The 22,535-nt window shown below is 39.1% G+C and overlaps 1 long non-coding RNA gene across 1 annotated transcript in view; it reads left to right on the forward strand.

Annotated features, from left to right (window-relative positions):
- The window catches only part of LOC140636665 (uncharacterized), an 89,213-nt gene that overhangs the window by 60,035 nt on the left and 6,643 nt on the right, over window positions 1-22,535 (forward strand). The window lies entirely within an intron of this gene.

A 22,535-nucleotide genomic window follows, 5' to 3' on the forward strand; every position in this document is an offset into this window, starting at 1 on the left:
CTGGTTCACGCAACTGTGGCCAACGGAATCTGTAATATCCCATTTCAAGGGGATGAGTACAAGGAGAGAAAGAATTTGTGGCCATATTTTCAATCTGACAATCTGCAATATGAACAAGCCTGAGCTAGCCTGCTGGAGGGTGAGAGACAAGTGAAGAACTGAGGCACCTCAAGTTCAGATTACAAACTGCGCAACTGAATAAGGTCATCCTAGGTCATTCAGCTCCCCAGTCAATTCATAGAACATGGGAAGTAATAAATAGCTGATTTTTGAAGCCATTAAATTTTGGGGTAGTTTACTTTGCAACTATGGGAGGTCACATTGTGACTTTGTTAATACCTCTCATATCTTTAGTCTTTTAAAGTTCCCAATTCGAACATTAAAGGAGGTGCCCCTTGCTCCCACACTGCTAACACCAAGTAATTTTTGGACACCAACAAGGTGTCCAAGAACTCAATTCAGTTCTAACACTACCCAGAGAAAATGTCAGATTCTATTGGTTAAAGATTCAGTCCTATGAGGCTGTCTCACATCCCACTTCAGATGCCAGTTGCAAGCCCAGGCTGTTACCTGATCTTCAGACACACTGTCTATACATTGGAGGTCTCAATGACCTACTCCTTAGGTTTAGTTAACTTGCTGGAGTGACTCACAAGGACTCAGGTCCTGAGAGAGAAGCTTCCCTCCTCATGAGCTTGGAGAATGGCTTGGTGACATGTGGAAGCAGTCTGGTTCCCCAACCATGGAAGTTCTGCCAAAGAGACCCCCCCCCCCCCCCGCCCCGAAAGGACCAAAAAGCTCTCCTCTTGGGTTTTTATATTTGTTTGTTTGTTTGTTTTCATTACGTAGTTAGAATTGACTAAAACCATTGGCCAACAACAATTGATTTGATCGACTTCTAGTCCCTCTCCCCATCCCTGGAGGTCAAGGGATAGAACTGAAAGTTCCAACCCTCTAATTACATGATTTGTTGTCATGGCAACCAGCCCTGGACTTTGAGTGGGATCCAAAAGTTACCTTCATTAATAACAAGATGCTTATTTCACCTTTAGTCTCTGAAGTGTTTTTGGAAACTGGATAAAGACCAAATGCATCTGAGGAATGTATTTTGGTCATCTGAATGGCCAAATATTTATTTCTTATAAATTATTAAATTACACTTAGGTTGGGTTTTTTTTTTTTTAAATTTTTTATTTATTTATGATAGTCACACACAGAGAGAGAGAGAGAGAGAGGCAGAGACACAGGCAGAGGGAGAAGCAGGCTCCATGCACCGGGAGCCCGACGTGGGATTCAATCCCGGGTCTCCAGGATCGCGCCCTGGGCCAAAGGCAGGCGCCAAACCGCTGCGCCACCCAGGGATCCCAGGTTGGGTTTTTTATGAAATCAACTCTGAGATTGATTTACATGTATATGGTTTACTGGGGAATGCCCTTGGGACTATCTGTGAAGGCACTGGGGGAAGCAGGATTGGACAGACAATGTACTTGCAAGAGTGGTCTTGGTCCATTTCATGGGAGTTAAGAAAATGGAACAAAACTTCAGAGTTGGGGATCCCTGGGTGGCACAGCGGTTTGGCGCCTGCCTTTGGCCCAGGGCGTGATCCTGGAGACCCGGGATCGAATCCCACATCAGGCTCCCGGTGCATGGAGCCTGCTTCTCCCTCTGCCTATGTCTCTGCCTCTCTCTCTCTCTCTCTCTGTGACTATCATAAATAAAAAAAAAGTCTTTAAAAACAAAACAAAACAAAAACTTCAGAGTTGTCTTTCACTGAGGTAAGGTTTTAAATCACTAGATTGGAGTGGCCCTGGGGGAGGGGCTGTAATCTGGGGTTAGGAAGATTCCTTTGTCAGAGGATAATTTCCAGGGAGGGACTCAGCTGTGATCTATCAACAGCAAACACTTTTAGAGCATGGGGGAATGAGTGCCTTGATCTTGGAACTGAGATCAGGGTAGTGCATCCATGTGTCCACAATAGCTACTCTTCCCATCAAAAAGTAGGGTTTATTTCTGGGCTGACTTTCTGATTTGCTTTGATCATAGAATGTGGTAGAAGGGACATTGAAGAGCCTAGGCTATAAGATGCTTGGCAGTTTGACTTGTGCTCTCTTGGAGCTTTGATTCTATCTTGTAAAGGAGCCTGGGCCAGCCCGTAGGATGACAGAGAATGTGAAACCCACAGCCAGCACTAACCAGTAGACGTGTGTGAAGTGATCCTAAACCATCTAGCCCCAAACAACTGCTAGAGGTGACAGCTGCATGAGAGTTTCCAGAAGAAACCAGAAGAACACTTGATTGGCTGAGTCCAGACCAAACATGATCCATTAGAATCATGAGAAAATAAAATAACCAACTTTTGGGGTGGTTTATTATTCAACAGAAGATAACTGATAAAGCCAGAAAGTCTAACAGAAAAATTGATACCCAGAAGTGAAGTGCTATTGAAATAAAAGCTCAAAACATGGGCCATTAGCTTTAGGGCTGAGTGGTGGGTGGATCTGAAAAAGTGGCAAGGAGACTATTGGTAAAGCCTAAAAAATGATGGAAATTGTTTTTGGAGATGAGAAAACTGGCAACAGCGTATTACTTAGTAGCAAACAATTGGCAAAAAAAATATTGCATGTGGTAATTTGGAAGATAGTGTAGTTAATAAAGTAGATCTGACTAATAGATTTTCAGGACAGAATGCTGAAAGTATCAGCATACTTCCCAATACACATAATAAAATGTTGCAAGAAGGAACTCTTTACTTTGCAACCAGAATTTAGAGGAAAATAAAGGGCCCAGGACAGTTTCTCCCTCACAGACTCCAGCCAGTACAAGATTCTCAAACTTTGTCTAGACCTAAAGCTCAAATCAGGGCTGTGGTTATCAGATTCTTGGCTTAAACTTCTGAAAGATTTGAGGCAATGCCTATGACATCATCTTGGCTGGACAACAGGACTGCTAAAGGTCTTCAGGCATTATTCCATAGTAACCTAATATGCTGCCCAAGTAGAGGAGGACTATCTTGAAAAGGACTGTAGATGTAGCTTTTATTAATGGGGGTGGGCCATAAACTAACACATAGAAAAACCACAAAGATCTTTAAAGAGTTGTATTGAATAAAGAACCATCAATTTGTACTAAAAAGAGACTAAAATCATTCAGCTTGCAAAGAGGTTTCTAGTACCCCAACTTCTTATATGTAGAAAGCAGATGTCAAGAACTATGGAAGGGCTCAGATTGTAGCCTACTTGCAAGCTAATGAGTTAGCTTGTCACAGTTTTGTGGGTGCTGGCAAAAGACACAAACCTCGTGAGTCAGAGATAAAGAATAGTTTATTAATCATGACATAGTAAGCAGTGTGAGTATGAGCATATTTATGTTATTTCTCTGAGCTCCAGTTCCCACAGGGTGACATGAAGAAAGCCAAATGACAACTGCACATGCAATGGATTATGTTATAGGAGAGGAACTCAGAAGTTTGGAAACCTTATTCTTTTATGTTGGGCAGTAAGTATGCTGGTCTACTTATACCAGAGGGAGACATTATCTCTATCTTGCAGGGCTATAAGCATTTGCCCTTTATTCCAGAAGGAGGCACTATCTCTACATTCCAAGGCTCTTCACTGTATAAACATCTTTGAAAAAGATACGCCAGAACAAAGGCAGGCAGTGTGTCTATTTGCAAGATGTACAGAATGCAAAAGACCTACAGAGAATTGTTCTTCCAATGGTGGGCAGCTTCACACATGAACCATTCTAATGGAAAAAGAAGTATGTCTCAGAAGGCATTGCAAAGAATCCAGACAATAAAAACACAAGCTTAAAGGACAATGGACTCTAGAGAGCCACTCTCAGGAAGAATCAGAAAAATGGTCTGGGGACCTATTTCCAGGGAAGAAAACTGAGCCCCTGTAAGGAAACATTCTCTACTGCTGGAGGAGGGGATCCTAGCAACAAATTCCCAGCTATATTTCAAAATTGTTCTGGACCAGTAACTTCTAGGTACCTTGCATTCTCTCTCTTTTGGAATGGGAGTGCCTATTGTGGTTACTCTGTCATTGTCTTACCATTATATATATGGGTGTGTGAGACAGATAACTTGTCTTATAAGTTCATCAGCCTCTGGGTCAAGAGGAACTACATGTGGGCCTGGTTTATGTCATGAGATCATGGACTTCAAACCTATTGCCATAGCTGAATGGGACTTTTGGATGTTCTAGGCTGGGAGTGGGCATACTTTGCATGTGAGAAGAATGTGAATAGTTTGTGGCTGAGGTGGACTACAGTGGACTGCAAGAATATCCTGTGCTCTTCTTTCCTTGCATCATCTCTCTTGCACTGTGACTTTGCTGCTGCTCCCAGGAAACATCTGTTTCTCCATCTTTTCCATCTAGGCTGCTCATGTGATTTGCTCTGGCTAATAGGACATTAGCAAATACACATGATGTAGGCAGAGGTGTAAAAGGCACCTGTGTATTGGGGCTTGTGCTCTCTGGAGCCCTGGAACCCTGAGACTGCCATGTGGACAAGCCTGAGGTAGCCTGCGAAGGATGTGAGGCCATCTGGAGAGGATTGTAGACACCTCGGCCACCATCTATCGACCACTGGATACATGAGTGAGGTCATCCTAGATTAGCCAGTTACCCATTGAGCTGCTAGCAAGCCCAGTGGAAGTCTTTCCAGCTGGCCCAGACTAGAATTGCCCTGCCTTCACCCAGAATTGGAAACAGAAACAGTCTACAGTTGTTTGAAGCCACAACATTTTGGGGTGAGTGGGTATATACTAAAAGTAAGCTGATACACCACTGTACCTCCAAACCCAGCACGTACTAGATACTCAATAAATATTTGTTGAGTTAATATTTATGATGTTGCAATGAAGATAAGAAATCATAACTACTCACAAAATGTCAGCCACACTATCTTTGCTAGGTGTTAATTATTGAATAAAAGTAATGAGATTAGATTAGAAATAGATTATATCCCAACTTGGTTTTTAAAACAAAACAAAGGATTTAACATACCTTTCTTTACATTCTATCCATGTAAAATAAAAGAAGGAAACAAAGAAAAATGGCGAAGTTTACAGGGCAATATAGAATATATTGCATAAGCTTAATGGGATGGATCCATTATAGAAAAAGAAAGATTGATTCCTAGTTTAAACAGCAGCAACAGCAATGACAAATCAGAATCAAGCATGTAGCTGTATACAAGAAATACTCTTGAAACTAACACAGACTAAAAGTTAGAATGCAATCTAGAGTGAGCACATATGCCATCATGAGTGAATTGTGTTGTCGTTCCTGACAAACCTGATTTGGTCCTGGCAGGTGTCTGTGGCAAAGGGAGGATAAATTGTCCACTGAATGTAATATGTTAGTGCCTTTCCCTCTTTTGCCATGCTAGAATTTACTGGAAAACTGAGGAATAAACAACAAAACTAGAGTTTGTTCATGCATTACTTATAACATTTAAAGATAGAAACTCATTGAAAAAATCAAATTAAAAACATCTTCCATTGCCATCTTTGTTATTCCCAACCTTCATGGAGACCACCATAGAGTCCAGTGGACTGCCTCCTGGACTCATAAAACTCCCTCAGAACAACCCCTAATTTGGCGGTGATAATTCCAGAATGATATATTCGGTTCTTTAAACTGTAATTAAAAACAAACAATGAACAGTGGGTTTCCCATGTTGTAGATGAGAGTATGTCACAATATGTCCTCTGATCTCTCCTTCACTGTCTGTTGTACTGCCCATCTGTTTTCCTGATCAGCGACCCTGGGAGAAGTGGGAGGGGCCTCAATCTAACATAGAACCGACAGAGTCTTCAAGGTTGATCTTTGATTTCAGTGACAAATTTTTGCTATTCTTACCCCTCACGCTGAACAAATTTAAGAGTGAGTTGCACTTTCCACTTAGGTTGCTGCATTCATGTACTACCAAGTCTCAAGCTCTGATCTATTCCAGTTGTCATCTGCTTTTCCTCTGGGGCATCAAGACTATAAGAACAGAGAGCATATTGTGTTCCCTGGCCTAAGCCCACTTCAGGGATGTCTACCTCCTGCACACACAAGTTTTGCTTCTGGGGACAGACAAGTAGACTGTGGAGTCTTACCCAGAAGAGGTGGAAGAAAGCTTTCTGGAGACAAATGTTTTCTTAAAGGAGACCTAAAGGATTTGTGTTTCCAAATGGAGGGAATGGGAATCATACAAAGTCCAGAGAACACAATGGCTGCTTTGGGTAACAAAGGTAAATCAATGTGGCTATAATAAAGGGGTAAAGGGGATGGGAAGTTGGTTCAGTGTTGAAAGCTGAAGATGTAGATATAGACTGACACCAAGCCACCAGTCTTGTGCATCCCCCTAAGAGGAGGATGACATTTGCACTTTCTTCTAAACATAATGGCTAACTTTTGAAGGATTCTGAGCATAGGAGCAATGTGGTTTCAGAAAGGTCCCTTTGGCTGCAGTATTATAAACAACTTGAGCATGTGTAAGGGTGGGGAGGAGTTGGGGGAAGGGAAGAGTCAGACAAAAATAGAAAGAAGGAGAATAGTTACAAACAAACAAAAATCCATCTCTATTTTTTCCAGGCTTGGACTTGAAGAGAGAGAAGACATTGAATTTCAGATATGAGGGGTGTAGATCATACATGATTTGGGTGTATGATGAGACATATCGATGAAAGAGGAGACAGGGTCAAGGCTAATTTCTGAGTTTTATCTTGTACCACAGGATCTGTGGTTCACTAAAATTAAGACTATCAAGGGAGAGGAGGTTTTTGGGAGGAAGATGAAATTTCTTCTGGTTATGTTAAATTTGAGATGCCTGAGAGATATTTGGGCAGCAGGGAGTTGTATAGATGTGTTTGGTGCTCAGGGGAATTGGACTTGGGGTAGAGATATCAAGAATCAGAGCTGTAGGAGGCAAACAAGATTAAAGGAAGTGAACACGTGAGAAAAGAATGCAAGATTAATTCACCACACAGACAAAAACATCTTTATATACTCCAGTGATGCAAGGCTGGAAAATGCAATGAAAATGTAGATTCTGTTAAAATAGCAACGGGACATTAAATTCTTGGCTATTAATATAATCCAGGACAAAGAGATTTATTTGAAGAATCTATAAAAGTCTAATGAGGACAATAAAGGCAAACTTGAATAAGTAGGGAGCTATACCATACTATTTATTTAAAAGGCTTAAAACAGTGAATATGGCAATATCCTCTAGGTTAATATATAGATTTAATGCAATGACTATTAAAATCACAGCAAGATACTTTATGGAAATTTGCAAAATGATAGTAACATTCTTTTTGAAGTAATCAGTGGGACAGAATACATATAGGATCAATATATAGAAAGCTTTTATTTATTTATTTATTTTTAGAAAGCTTTTATATAACGCTTTAGATCACACAAAATGCTTTCACAACATTCCCTCATTTAATTCTTATAACAACTCTTGTAATGAGGTATGTTTAGTTATTATCATTTTAGGGTACCCATAGGTCCCAATATACATGGGGCAGCCCTGTTTTTTGCTATTGTCTAGATGCCGCCCTTCCATTTGATATTTTTCTTATGTTTCCTTTCTTAAAGATAGTATTATTATTATTAATAGTTGCATTCAAATTATCTGGGTAAGTTTGGCACCATGTCCATGGTACTCTGTCCTCTGTCGTGGTTTTGCCTAGTAGTAGGTAACGGCATGAAAATAGAGTTCTCACCTTTAATATATATTAAATCTGAAAGATGATGAACAGTGATAACACTTTCTCTTTTTCCCTTCCTTGGTGCAGAGAAACTAACACCTCCCTTCTAAGTGCAGCATGCAGGGTGAGGGCATACTCATTAGTAAAACAAAGTGCACCCAGATTCTATAGATAGCAATCTCTTTCCATTTTGGAGGAAGAGATTTTTGCTGCTGCTACTGGCTCTGACCAGCCACTTGGTGTGCCAACTGGCTGCTCATGTGAACCATTTGCATGAAGCCACCAGGCTACCAGTTGGTGGGGTTGGTGGGGAAATTGGAACATGATAGGTTATAAGTGAAATACATACAAGATATGGAAGCCCACCAGTCCTTCCATTGATTACGTAGAGTATTCTGAATATTAAAGAATGGTTAGTCATTTAATATGTGGAATAAACATACAGCAGTTTTTTTTACAATTTTTTTTGTTATGGCAGAAATAATATAAATTAACCATTTTAACCATTTTTAAGTGTACAGTTCAGTGTCACTGAGTGCATTCACATGGTTCTGCAACCATCACCACCATCCATTTGCAGAACTACTTCATCTTTCTAAACTGAAACTCTGTACCAATTAAACACTAACTTTTCATCCCCCTTTCTATTCAGTCGTTGGCAATCACCATTCTACTTTCTGTCTCCATGAATTTGACTACTCTAGGCACCTCATTTAAGTGGAATCATACAGTATTTGTCTTTTTGTGATTGTCTTTTTATTTCACTCAGTACAGTATCTGCAAGGTTCACGTGTGTAGCATGTGTCAGAGTTTTCTTCCTTTATAAGGCTGAATAGTATTCTATTGTATGTATACATCTGTTTATTTTATTCCTTGGGATTTATCTGTTAGTTTTGCAATAAATGATTTTTAAAAAAATTTTTTTTTGCCTCTTTCCTTAAAATTTTTATTTGAATTCCAGTTAGTTAACATACAGTGTAATACCAGTTTCAGGTGTACAATATAGCAATTCAGCACTTCCATAGAACACCTGATGCTCATCATTGAAAGTGCACTCCTTAATCCTCATCACCTATTTTACCCATCTCCTCACCTTGCAATAAACTCTTTTGTTGACAATAACCTCAAAAGTTCATGTTTCATGAAATAACAATTATTGAATTTTTGTTTCTCAAGAAAGTTGGTGATAAATGTATAACTTAAACAAGTATTTGTTGAAATTTGTCACTTACCAAAGGAGGCTGTAGTAATATCACTGACCACATGAAAATCAAAAGACATAAACCTACCAGTGAAGCATTAGTATTTACTTCAAAAGTTAGTAATTATTTTAAGATTGCCCCCGCCCCTGTATTAATTTAACATGTGGAGCTTCAGAAAGTGCATTTATATCACTCTGTGAATCATGACTTTTTATTTAGATCAAGTTACTGTTTTCAGTAAACTTTATTTTTAATTCCAAGTTTTCTCATACATATTTGGAAACAAACAACTCAAAAGCTGAGTGGCAGAGATTTTTTTCCTACAAAGTTGGTTATATCACTCTATCCCATTATCCAACATGCTCTTTTAAAATTGTAATGCTGACACTCCTCCATCACAGATATGATTTTATGTTTCCTACTGTTGAATCTCTCTTGTCTCTCTTGCTCTCTTTTTCATACACACACACGTGCACTTCCCCTGTAATCATCATATAGCAAAGAAGTCCAGTTCCAGGTCCAAACATATGATGAGTAGGTGTTTCAGCCAATAGCCCCTGTGAAGGTCTCAGTTGGCAACCAGCATCATGTGAATGAACAAGTCCTCAGATGACTGCTGACTTCAGCCTTCCAATCACCCTAGCTGAGACTGAGTGGTGCATAGACAAGCTACCCTACCAAGTCTTGCTCAAATTGAAGATTCATAAGCAAATGTCATTGACTTAAGCCTCTAAATTTTGGAGTAACTTGTTACTGAGTCATGGGAACTGGCACAGGGTGTCAATGTATGGTCCCCATTGTAGGAAAGAACTTCACAACCTACTAAAAATGCTTATTTTGTATCAGGATCATCAGATAAAACAAACAGAAGCATGAGTAGTTCTGGTACAATATATAGGTGACTTCTGAACACAGTCCAGCTCTGATCTTTGCCAGTATACAGTTAAATGTAATCTTACCTTGGGTCTAAGTTTTAAGAACTAAATCTTCACCTTGTTCACCTAGTGCCTACATTTATGCTTTGACAGGTCCTCTAGGAATGAAGTCCTGCTTATATTATCATCCCTTCATTTATGATACTATAAGCAGTTACCATTTATTAAACACCAACCATGTCCTACATAGTGCATTACATATGTTAGTCTTTATAACAATCTTGCAATAGTAATAGGTATAATAAGCCATATTTTTTAGTAACTACTTTTAAAATTTTAAATTAAATTAATTAACGTATACTGTATTATTAATTTCAGAGGTAGAGGTCAGTGATTCATCAGTCTTACCCAGTGCTCTTTACATCATGTGCCTTCCTTAATGTCCATCACTCAGTTACCCTATCCTTCCAACCCTCCTCCCGTCCAGTGACCCTCAGTTTGTTTTCCTATGATTGAGAGTCTCTTATGATTTGTCTCCCTCTGTGACTTCATCTTGTTTTTTTTTAAACCTCTTTTTCTGGGATCCCTGGGTGGCGCAGCGGTTTGGCGCCTGCCTTTGGCCCAGGGCGCGATCCTGGAGACCCGGGATCAAATCCCACATCGGGCTCCCGGTGCATGGAGCCTGCTTCTCCCTCTGCCTCTCTCTCTCTCTCTGTGACTATCATAAATAAATAAAAATTTAAAGAAAAAAACCACCTCTTTTTCCTATGATCCTCTGTTTTGTTTCTTAAATTCTACGTATGAGTGAGATCATATGACAATTGTCTTTGATTAACTTATTTCACTTAGCATAATACCCTCTAGTTCCATCCTCCTTGTTGCAAATGGCAAGATTTCATTTTTTTGATCACTGAGTAGTATTCTATATATATATAATATATATATAGAATATATCTATAATATATATATAGAATATATCTATATCTATAATATATATATAGAATAAATTATATATATATAAAATAAAATATATATACACACTATATATATTTTATATATATATATAGAATAAATTATATATATATAATAAAATATATACACACACCAGATCTTATTTATCCATTCATCTGTTGATGGACATCTGGGCTCTTTCCACAGTTTGGCTATTGTGGACATTGCTGCTATGAACATTGGGGTGCAAGTGCCCCTTTGGATCACTACATTTGTATCATTGGGATCAATACCCGGTAGTGCAATTTCTGGGTCACAGGGTAGCTCTATTTTCAACTTTTTGAGGGAACTCCATACTGTCTTCCAGAGTGGCTGCACCAGAATAAGCCCTATTTTATAGATAGAAATATAAGGCTCACATAGATTAAGAACTTGCTCAGTGTCATATAAGATTCTCTAATGCCAAAGCCCTGGTCTTTTCCACAGAGTCACACTGGAACCCAACTTTGATCCCAGCACTTGGCTGTGTTCTGCTAACTTGACTATAGATATCCATGTTGCTGGTTATCTTCTTGCTTATACTTCTAAATGTTGCCAGATCTCTGTTGACAATCCTATCTGTCAATCATCTTGTCACCTATTGCTGGACCTTGTTAATGCCATCTGCTTGCTTGGGTTCTGTGGATTCCCAGTGTTTAGCTCTCCCTTTTCTCACTTCAGTTAAACCTCTCATAAGTGAGTGTTTCATAGAATTGAAGCAGCACCAGGACAAGAAGTTTTGACTTTGAAGGAGAATGAACTCAGACCCACTCATCCTCCACACAAAGCATTATAAACAGATTTAAAAATTAGATGAGCAGCAACAATACTGCAAATCTTACTAAGTTAAAGAGATGAGACTATGGAAAACAAGATGACTGGATTAGAATATGGAAACATTAAAATAAGAAGAGATTGGAAAGTATTAGAATTTATTTCTCATTAGAAATAATGGAGGTTAAAAGACAGCGAAATGACATAGTCAAGGCATTGACTCAACTAAGAATTCTGCATCATGCAAGATTATCCTTAAAAAATAAAGGAGAAATAAACATTCCCAGATGAACAAAAAAATTAAAGACTATGTTGCTGGAACACCCACTTTACAAAAGATATTGAAGAAAGTCAGAAGGTCAGTCAGGCTGAAATGAAATTCTACTAGATGGTAACTCAAATCCACAGGAAGAAATGAAGGGCACCAAAAATATTAAATATGTGGGTAAATATAAGAGACTACAGTATAGTTTTTTCTCTTTTTTCATATCTTATTTTTTAAAAAATTACTGCTTAAAGCAGTAACTATAATATACTATTGGGTTAGTGATATATATCATGCACAATATATAATATGTATTGTATATACAATGTGATTATGATATGAGATCATATATATCATATATGGTTATATATGATATACAGTATATGATTATATGTGAGTATATATGGTATCTATAATGACCTATAGCATATATGACAATAATAACAAAGGAAGAGGAAAGAAATGGAGCTATACCAGAATAGAGTGGCTCTATTTTACCTAATTAAGTTAGTATCAATCTGTAGTCAACTGTGATAAATTAAATATGCACATTGTAATCCCAAGAGCAATTTCTAAGAAAATTACTTAAAACATATAGCTAAAAAAATCAACAGAGGAATTAAAATGGAACACCAAAACATATTTAACACAAGAAAAAGTAATAATAGATGAACAGAGAAATGGCAAAAGAGATGAGACAGAAACAAATTGCCTGTCAATAATTAAATGTGGGTTGACTAAACATATTTTTGAAGAGCTATCTAGTAATGGAGCAACAATTATATTGATATCAAACAATTTTCTCAGCCATTTTCCTACTGCTAGGAATCAGGTTATTTGCAATTTTCTACTATAATAAACAACATCCCTGTGACCATTTTTATACATTATTTTTGATTTTGTTAATTTTTGTTTGTGGTAAATTTCATAAAATGGAACTAAATTTTATCAAACCTTTAAAACTTTTTTCTAAAGATCTATTTTAGAGACACAGAGAGTGAGAGAGAGAGTGAGCAGTGGAGAGGAGTTGAGGGATGGGGAGAGAGAGAATCACAAGCAGACTCCATGCTGAACATGGAGCCTGCCCAACATGGTGCTCAATCCCATGACCCTGAGATCATGACCTGAGCCAAAATCAAGAGTTGGATCCTTAACCAACTGAGCCACTCAGGCACTTCAAACCTTCATAACTTTTAATCAGTGTTGATGAATTGCTCTCCCCAAAATATATGAGTATGTATTTATGAGCAGATCTATCAACAATGCTTAATAATTGTTTAATCAGATGAGTAATGATAACCTGGAGTTATTTAACTTGGCATTTGTTTCATTGCTGTCAAAACAAGCATTTCTATCCTTGATAATTTACTGCCTGTATTTCCTTATGTGTAAATTAGTTGTACAACTATTTATTAGGTAGAATATGGATTATCATTTTTTAAGATTCTTTTGTAGTGATGGAAATGACTAGACTTTTATATTTTTAAATTCCTCCATAATAGTTACATTGGTTCATTAAATTAGCTTAATGATAATAAGTCCTTGAGAAAGGGGATAATTAAGAAAAGATTTTGAAGAAAGCTGGTAATAGAGTGGAAAGTTAATCCATGTCCTTCAGAAGTTCACAGTAGCTCTCAGCTCTTATGGTCTCTTTCTGAGAAGAACATTACAAATGAAGGACCCTATAGCTTCCTGTCTTCTCTAAGGGCACTGAGGCGAAACAGAGTGATGAGGAGCTGACAGACATTGAGCTGGAGAGTCTTAGGTGGAAGGCTTAGCTGAGCTGGAAATAATTGATTAGTCAGGGAAGATTTAGTGCCAAAACATTAAAAATAACACAATGATAATGCTTCCTATTAGCAGATTTGGTGTTCTACATGGATCCAGAAATAGATTAAAACTCAGGTCAAATGAGGATCTCTGAGTTTTCTCAAGAAAAGTAGTGGGAGAGAGAAATTTGTCTCATGCTTAAGAGCTACAGTTGCTTTTTTCCACATAGATTTTAAGTATAGCTCCTGCATTTACTCTAGGAAATGTTTCTTACTATTTTGAGTCAGACTTTACAGAAAAGGATCCATGACACCAGGAGCTATTTAATTTGCTGACCATTACCTCAGAACTAGCGGACCATTATCTCAGAACTAGCTTCCTATCATCCATGTATTATCTCCACCACCCTTGCTACAGCTATTTCATGGAATGAGATTTACAAAAATTTAGATCTTGATGCTGAAAAGTGGACAATTCTCAGATGTCATTTTTCTTGAATCATAGTACAACAGATAATTGAAAATCACAGGGGATTTACAATGAATAATAATTGAATACTACCACGTGCAAACTACCCTATGAAAGTGCTCACCACAAACTCCGCACCACCCTAGGCCTGGCTCTGGTCTCAGGCACACAGTCTCCTGAATGGGGGAGCAGAACGACAAGGCAAGATTCCAGGCCATTCTGTCACATGGTGCTGAGGAGAGCCAAAGTGTCATTCCCCACCTAGCCAAGGCTTTCTGGTGTAGACTAGACCAAACCAGCTTTTCAACTTACCCTGGTGCATGTTTGCTGACAACAATTAGAAGGAAAGGAGTTGGGGAAAAGGACACAAAAAGATGAGAAAGTGAACAAGCCCTTACATTTATGGTCCCAAGGGGCATGTCAGCAGTGAGTGGGTAGCCCCACTCCTTGTGTCTGTCACTCCTTGTGTCTGCATGGGGAGGGCATCCACTGGAGGAACTACATGCAGCCTCCTTCCCACTTTTCTTTCTCTCTCTCTCACAATGTTAGAGTCCCTGACTGGTGGGTGACAACCAACAGTTAATGTTTCTTGACTGGCTGAGGCTTACCTTGTAAAAGGCTGTGAGCATCGGGGATCTGGATTCTTTCCACTCTTCCCTGCCCCAGAACTTTTGGCTGAGTGCTTTTGCCTGTGAATATGAACTTTCCCACAGAGGGCAGACCCATTAGAGAATGTATGCCAGTGAAGAGCAGTGGCAAGTTGATTTGGTTGCAGACTTCAACTGTGCTTTCCAAATTTGCTGTTATCATGCTCTTGCAATGTATGATTTCTATGTCTACATCTTAAGTAATATATACTCGGGCAGGGAAGAAAGGGACCTCTGAGTTTCTCCTGGTCTCCTTTCCTCTAGCAAGCTTAAAGGTAGATTTATGACCATCCCACAGTTTATGCATGGGGTTTTAAGATATGCATGCTTGCATCATTCCTGGCTTCCTTTTTGCCCCAATCCTTGTTATTTGCCTTTTTCTTTCTCGCCTAGCTTTGATTTATGTTAGCTTGTACTCTGCATATCCTTGCAAGGTACCTTATGTTCTTCTTAGAACCAGGCAGCGTATAAATACATGAATAAATATAGTGAGCACCTGGCTGCCTGAGCCTCTGGCTCCACATCATGCTTTGCTGCTTCTTGGTGTTTGGGTTCAACCCAAGCACAAGGTAATAGGCTCTGTTCCTGTGCTGGGTTGTGCCCTAGGCCTGCCATTCAAGACTTCTCTTAATTCTTGGCTTTTTCTTGCTTGGACACTTTGGTGAGGATTCATAGACATTTGTCTGATCATAATCTCCTCTATCATGCTTCTCTGCTGCTTATCTCCTCCCCATTCTAAGTCTGGAATTTTGTTCCTAAAGTCCATAGTCTCTACATTCCTCTGGTTTTAACTAGCATCTCTAGATATAGTCTGTAGACTGATTTATAGGGTACTTTAGAGCTCTGAGGAGGCAGTTAGGTTTTGGGGTTGGATATGGGTTGGTCTAATCATCCATCCATCCATCCATCCATCCATCCATCCATCTTTTCTTGATAGATAATAGATAGGGAGAAAAGAAAGAGAAGGGTAGAGAGAGAGGGTAGTGAAGAAGGAAGGAACTGGGAAACAGAGAGAGAGAGAGAGAAAGAGAGAGAAAGAAGAGAGTCTGCCATGTGTCTAATACTCAACTAAGTTGGGGATATGATAGTGTGACAGAGAGAACAATCTTTGCTTTGTAGAGCTTACAGTCAAGTTTTGTGAGTTTGAACCCAAGCTCTGACACTTGCTAACTATACAAAGTTAGGCAATTATTTAATTGTTCTGAATCTCAGATTCTTAATCTAAAAAAAAAAAATGGTAGCAATTACTACTGTATCAGGCCATCTCAAGGGTTAAGGAAGATAATATATGGAAAGCACATGGCCCAGTGAGCACTTCACAACATGGTAGCTATTACTATTAGATGTTTGGCCACACACAAAGGTGGCCTCTCTTTTTTAAACTTTCTCACAGGATATGCTAGGCTGCCTCTTCTCTGCCTATTTTATCCATCTAACCATTCTCGTTGTTCTTGTTTCCAGAAATTTGCTGCAATTTCTTGTTTACTGGTGATGCCATTTCTGTTGTTCCCTGTAATGGATTTCTTTTGTTTTCTTCTTCTAATTTTTGTATTTGAAGAACAGAACCACTGTTTACAGTGAACAGTAGTACTATGACTTGCAAAACAGATGAAGTGTACCAAAGCCACGACTAAGACAAGCATTTCCTTTTCTTTTTAAAAAATATTTTATTTATTTATTCGTGACATACACAGAGAGAGGGAGAGAGAGGTAGAGACACAGGCAGAGGGAGAAGCAGGCTCCATGCAGGCAGCCTGATGTGGGACTCGATCCCGGGACTCCAGGATCATGCCCTGGGCCGAAGGCAGGTGCCAAACTGCTGAGCCACACAGGGGTCCCCTAAGATAAGTATTTTAAACTGTTTTAACATCATTTAATGTATTACTAGAAACCCCTGTGAACCTATGAGTTCCTAAAAGTGCTGACTTCCAGTAACTGCCTAATTTCTAAATTCTGACCAGTCCCTTCTTAGACCAGGCCTTCTTAATTTCTACTGTAATTTCCTCCCTAACAAAACTCTGTAAGTACCTTCTGTCAGGTGAATCCTTGCCTTACTCTGCTGCCAATTTAATGGCTCACATTTCTAGTGGTCTCTGGGAGGCATCTGCACATATTTTGTGGAGGGGGGCATGTGCCAAAGAGGGATGGCAGGCAAATATATGCATCCAGTCTGCCATCATGAACCAGAAGTTCCCTCCAACATTTGTTAGCTGACAAGGTAGCTCAAGAAATAAATGAAAAACCCAGATACATCAAAGTGATCTTCTTTGCATCCTTTGCCTTTATGCTTTGGGACAATATCAGTTGAATGCTATCTCTGATGAGAGATTCGAGGCAGCACTTTTGCGTGGCAGTAGGAAGAGTGTCTGTGGAATCCACTCCTCTTTGCTTTCCCCATTCCCCCTTCCCAGCCTCTCTCTAGGCCTGTGTTGGACCCTGGCAAAGCACAACAATCTTTAAAAGTTTGATAACTGTGTTGAGTTTTTAGAGGAGAGACTGGTTTCAAATTTAATGAGAAACACGAAGGCAGATGAACTTAGAGGTGGCCTCCGTCTTCACACAGGTTCCACTTGTCAGGGTCACAAATAAGCTTCTGTTAGCTTCAGAGATTATCCTGGTGTCTGCTCACTCAGCAGGCCTGCGTGGTGTTGTTTCAGTGACTGTGAACATGATCTGAATGCTTGATGCAAAAGGAGCAGTTGGTGGTGGTACACTCAAGCAGATCATCTCTGAATGATTTAAAGAGGATGAATTCCATCCACTCATGCATCTTTCTCCCTGACAAAGATGGTTCTAGCAAGAGGACTCCTGCTCCTTCCATGAGGGTTGTGCTGATGGGTGTAGTTGATACACGGACAAATGAGATCAAGTTAGCTTCTCCTAATAATCATTGCTGGAGAAGCCCATGATTGTGAATTTAAAGTGAAGGCCCAGGAAACCAAAGTAGCAGTCAGTAATAACTTGTAAATGTGGCCTTAACAGGGTACATATTCAGCTGACAGGTGCTGGTGTGGTTGTACCAGTTGTTAAATAGTCAATGCTTCCATGCTGCCTAGAAAGCCACCACTGCTTTGAGCCCTGAATGTGTCCTGCCTTTCCTTTTACCTCCCAGACCCTACACAGCCAGCCACAAAGGTTAACCTGGCACAGTGGGGCCCATGATCTGCCCCAGGTCTAACATGCTTTGCTAGGCCCTGCCTACCCATTATTGACCATTTGGAATATCACACTAGGTCTTAGGTAGTTTTGATCTGCAAGGAGAAGATACTGAGAATTGTAAACTTAAATAGTAGAGCCTGGGTGGTGATCAGACGCAAGGGACACTCTGCAGGCACTGCATTGGTGGGTGAATGGAACTTCGAAGAGTGCAATGTTCCCAAAGAAAGGAACATCAGTGAAGAAGACTTGGAGCTCTAGAGGAAAGACTGTAGTGATGGGGGAGGGGCAGTCAGAAAACTCATCCCAGGTGACAGAACTTCCTGTGGTAGCCTAAAACAAAGGGACAGGAATAAAGATAAAATAGCAAGGATATTTTTCACAAAGTAGCAAGATCTATGAAGATCTATGCCTGGGGAAAAGAGACTAAAGCTCACCAGTTCAATGGTGGCCCCACCGTTGCCATTCTTCCTCACTTCCCCCTCTGGCCAGTAGCTTCTTGACCATGTCCCAAGGCACCAAACTCTTCTTGCCTCAGGGTCTTCACAGCTCCCTCTGCCTGGACCTGGTCCTCCAGATATGCACATGGCTCCCTCCTCACCCTTTTCAGGTCATTCTTCATATGTTATTACTCTTGCAGCCACTCTCCTCCATCTCCACCCTTACTGCCCTTGCTGCCTTACCCTTGAACTCACATGCCACTCCCATTCCCTCCTTTATTTCTCTTCTTGGCACTTACCACCACATTTTGCTTGTTTACTTTATCTCTGTCCCCTTTACTATGATGAAAGCTCCATGAGGGCAGAGACTTTTTGCTCTGTTTTGTTCACTACTGCATCTCTGATACATAGAAGATCATATGGCAGATGCCTTTAGTGAATATGTGTTGAATTGATGAGTGGAAGGAGCAAATGACTTTGTGTCTACCATGAACTGAGCATTGCATTAGGTTCCATGCTTTCCCATGGAGCACCCTATCCAACCTCACAGAGTTGCCTCAGGATCTCCTCCTCCTCTTTCCGCTGTGATATTAATTAACATATATTTATTTAGCCATGTGTGGCTAGAATCTTTTGTACTAGACAGAGTAGCTCTAACATAAAAGACAAAATCAAAGGAGCTCATGCTCTAGTTGGGTAGGCAGGAGTATTTGAATTCACCTAGTGGCCCTTGGTAGTATATAAATACCTCTAGCATATTTTTCTGGTCTCCTGGAATAATAAGCCCATCCTAGTCTCCCTTTTCATTTTGTCTTGGCCTCAGCAGTGCCAGGCTGAGGTGAGGCAAGTGAGGCATTTGGCTCAACTGTAAAATTTAAGGGAGCATCAAAAAACTCATTAAGATAATGCAGTATTTTAAAAATCAAAATTAAAGCAAAAATTCATGATGAACATAATAATAACATTTTAAATAAAGACAGGATCAGTGTTACTGGTTTTTCCTTTTGCCTCAAGCTGCATTAAGGCTTGCCATGGCACTGGCACATACCAGGGGTCACACAGTAGCTTCTACTAAGGGTCAAAAGAGAAGTGAAGGCAGTAGGCACTCTGGGAGTGTGTGTTTGAGGTAAATGTGGCCTCATAAGTAATTTTGAGTACTTGTAAACGTACAGTGGAATTAAATGGAGTTGTGTGTGGAACAGGTACATATTGCGTCTCTGAACAAAAGAGCATGTAGGCCACAGTGGCCCACAGTGCACATGGGTCGGAAGGAAGAAGGATGCTGAATAGGTAAAACTTTGTGGTTTTGAACTCACTGCAATATATATTAAAATGCAACAGAAGTGCAATGAAGAAAATATCATTCACAGTTCTACCAGGCATTTTACCTTTACTGTATTAGATTATTAAAACAAAAATGATATTATTTTGTTATGGCAAGTCAAATATAAAAGAGACATAAAAGGAAAAGCCAGTCATCTCTTCCTTTCTTTACCCCAGGCCAATTTCCACCAACATTATCTAAGTTCATAGCTTGTGTTGCACCTTTCTCTCTGCATATGTAGATGTACATAGAACTTGGTTCTATGTATATGTTAAAACTGAGTGTTTTAACAAAAATAGGATTGTGCTATACATATTACTCTGCAATTTTTTTCCCTGCAATTTTTATTCTTACTTAATAATACATTGTGGGCACTTCTTTAGGTCCATTACTATAGATCTTTTTAAAAATTAAATTGTATTTAGTTTTTTAAAGGTAATAATACATGCACATGGTTAAAAAGGGTGGAATAAATGTGATTCAGTGAACATTGTGTTCTCTTACTCCTGTGCCATAGCCACTCCCCACCCTTTCACAGTGCAATCACCATTATGTTATGGTCTGAAGCCCTACAGAGCTGTTCTTTATGTGAAAACACACACTTTCTATGCAGGGTAGAAGTCTTCCCACACTATCTTCTCTTGCTTTTTTTCACTTAATAATATATCTTGGAAAGTGTTTCATGTGCATACAGGTAAAACTACATCTTTCTTTTATTATTATTATTTTTTCGTTCTTTTTGATGGCTGCCTAGCTTTCTATTATATAAATATACCAAAATATATTTAATGCTCCCTACCAAGGAAAATTCTCTCTCTCCCTGCCCTTGTAACTATATCACTTTGCATACATGTAAATAGTCCAGCTGCCCTCCAGAGAGGCTATATCATTTATAGTTCTACCAGTAAGGCAGGACCCAAATCTCCACACTCTGGCGATATGGTTTGTCATCAAACTTTCTGTCCCTTGCAATGTGATAGGTGGAGTTGTATCTCAGGGTAGCTTTAAACCGCATTTTTCTTATGATTGCATGCCATTTCTTGTCATGAAGGGTGTATGGATTATATTTCTGTGAACTATTTGTATCTGTGCCCACTTGAAAAATTGAATTATTTGTTCTTTTCAATATTGATTCATGAAGCCTTTGTACCTTAAGGAAATTAAAGAGATTAACTTTTTGCCTCAAATATAATCTTTTTAATAGCTACATAATAAAATGTAGTATTGGTGTTTATTATGAGATACTTCTCTTTTTTGGGTGCTTGTTTGCATGGACAAATAAAGTTGAAAGAATACCCCTATATATAGATAGATGTATATGTATATATATGTATGTATATATGTATATGGACTGCAATAGATTTCCCAAAGTGAGATGGCTTGATCAAGAAATCCATATATTTTAGCTTTAATAGCTATTCTTAGGTTACTTTTTCAAAAGTCTGAAGCAATTCACATTCCTACCATCAATGGATGGGAAGTGCCTGTTTCCCCGCATCCCAGTTAGGACTAGTTCTTATTACACTCTTCCATTTTGAAATGACAAAATGATATCATCTTATGGTTTTAGTTTGTATTTCTCTGACCACTAGTGATGTGGAGCATCTTTTAATATGTTTACTGGCTATGTTCATTTTCTATTTGTGAATTGCTTGTTCATATTCTTTGCTTATTTTTCTTCTGGATTTAGTCTCTTTTCCATCAATTTTCAGGGACTCTGTGCAATAGCAACATTAACTCTTTGTGATAAATATATACATTTTTTACCTCTCTTGTTTCTGCACTTTGTTTATAATAACTTTTGCTTAACAGCTTAAGTAACTTAAAAGTCTATGCTGTTAGGATGCCTGGGTGGTTCAGTTGGTTAAGCATACGACTCTTAATTTTGCCTCAGGTCATGATCTCTGGGTCATGAGATTAAGCCCTGTGCTGTGCTTTGTGCTTAGCAGACAGCCTGCTTGGATTCTTTCTCCCTCTATCTGCTCCCCACCTCTCTTTCTCAAATAAGTAAAGAAATCTTAAAAAAAAAAAGTTTATGCGGTCAAATATATCTTTTTATTTATGGCTTTGAGCTTCTTGAATTTATTAGGTTCTCTGCATTCTTTACATTTTTTCTGTAAAGGGTCAATAGCAAATATGTCAGGCTTTGTGGACCATATGGTGTCTGGAGCAACTACTCATCTCTGCCATTGTAGGTTGAAAGCAACCAGAGACAATACATAAAGAAATGGGCAAGGCTGTGTTTCAATAAAACTTTATTTACAAAAGCAGGTAATGGCCTGCTGGCTGTAGTTTGTTGAGCTCTGTGTCAAATAATAAGTCAGATGATAAAATCCTTTGCTCAAATCTTCCAAAGTCTCCCCATGTCCCTTAGATGAGTAAAAGTCAAAATTATAAAATTGTTTCTCATTACCGCTCTAACTTTATCTTCCACAACTCCCACCTTTGTTCATCTGTTCCAGGTGCACCAGCCTTTTTCTGTTCCTTGGACCCACCAGACAAATCTCATACTAGGCTCACTCCCTCTTTGCACTTGTTTTTCCCTCTGCCTAGAATGTTTTTCCCCCAGATACTTGCATGGGTTTCTCCTTCATTTCCTTCAGGTTTTATCATATCACAGTATATCAGGGAGCCCTCTTCTGGCCACCCTGTTTAAATTTAACCTCTGCCCTCACAGGAGGTTTCTGTTTCTTTTTCTTCTTTTTTTTTCCCCTTTGCACTCACCACTAATAACATGTATTTTACTTATTTATTATATTGATTGTTTTCCTCCCCCAGAATGTAATTTTCACAGGGGCAGGAATTTTCATGATTTTGTATCCTCAGGACTTCAGAAGAATTTCTGGCATATATTAAGATTCAACATTTTTGTTGAATGATTGAATACATAAAGTAGAGAGGGAGAGATGA

This window comes from Canis lupus, chromosome 7 (assembly GCF_048164855.1).
Source record: "Canis lupus baileyi chromosome 7, mCanLup2.hap1, whole genome shotgun sequence".
NCBI classification, from domain to species: Eukaryota; Metazoa; Chordata; class Mammalia; order Carnivora; family Canidae; genus Canis; species Canis lupus.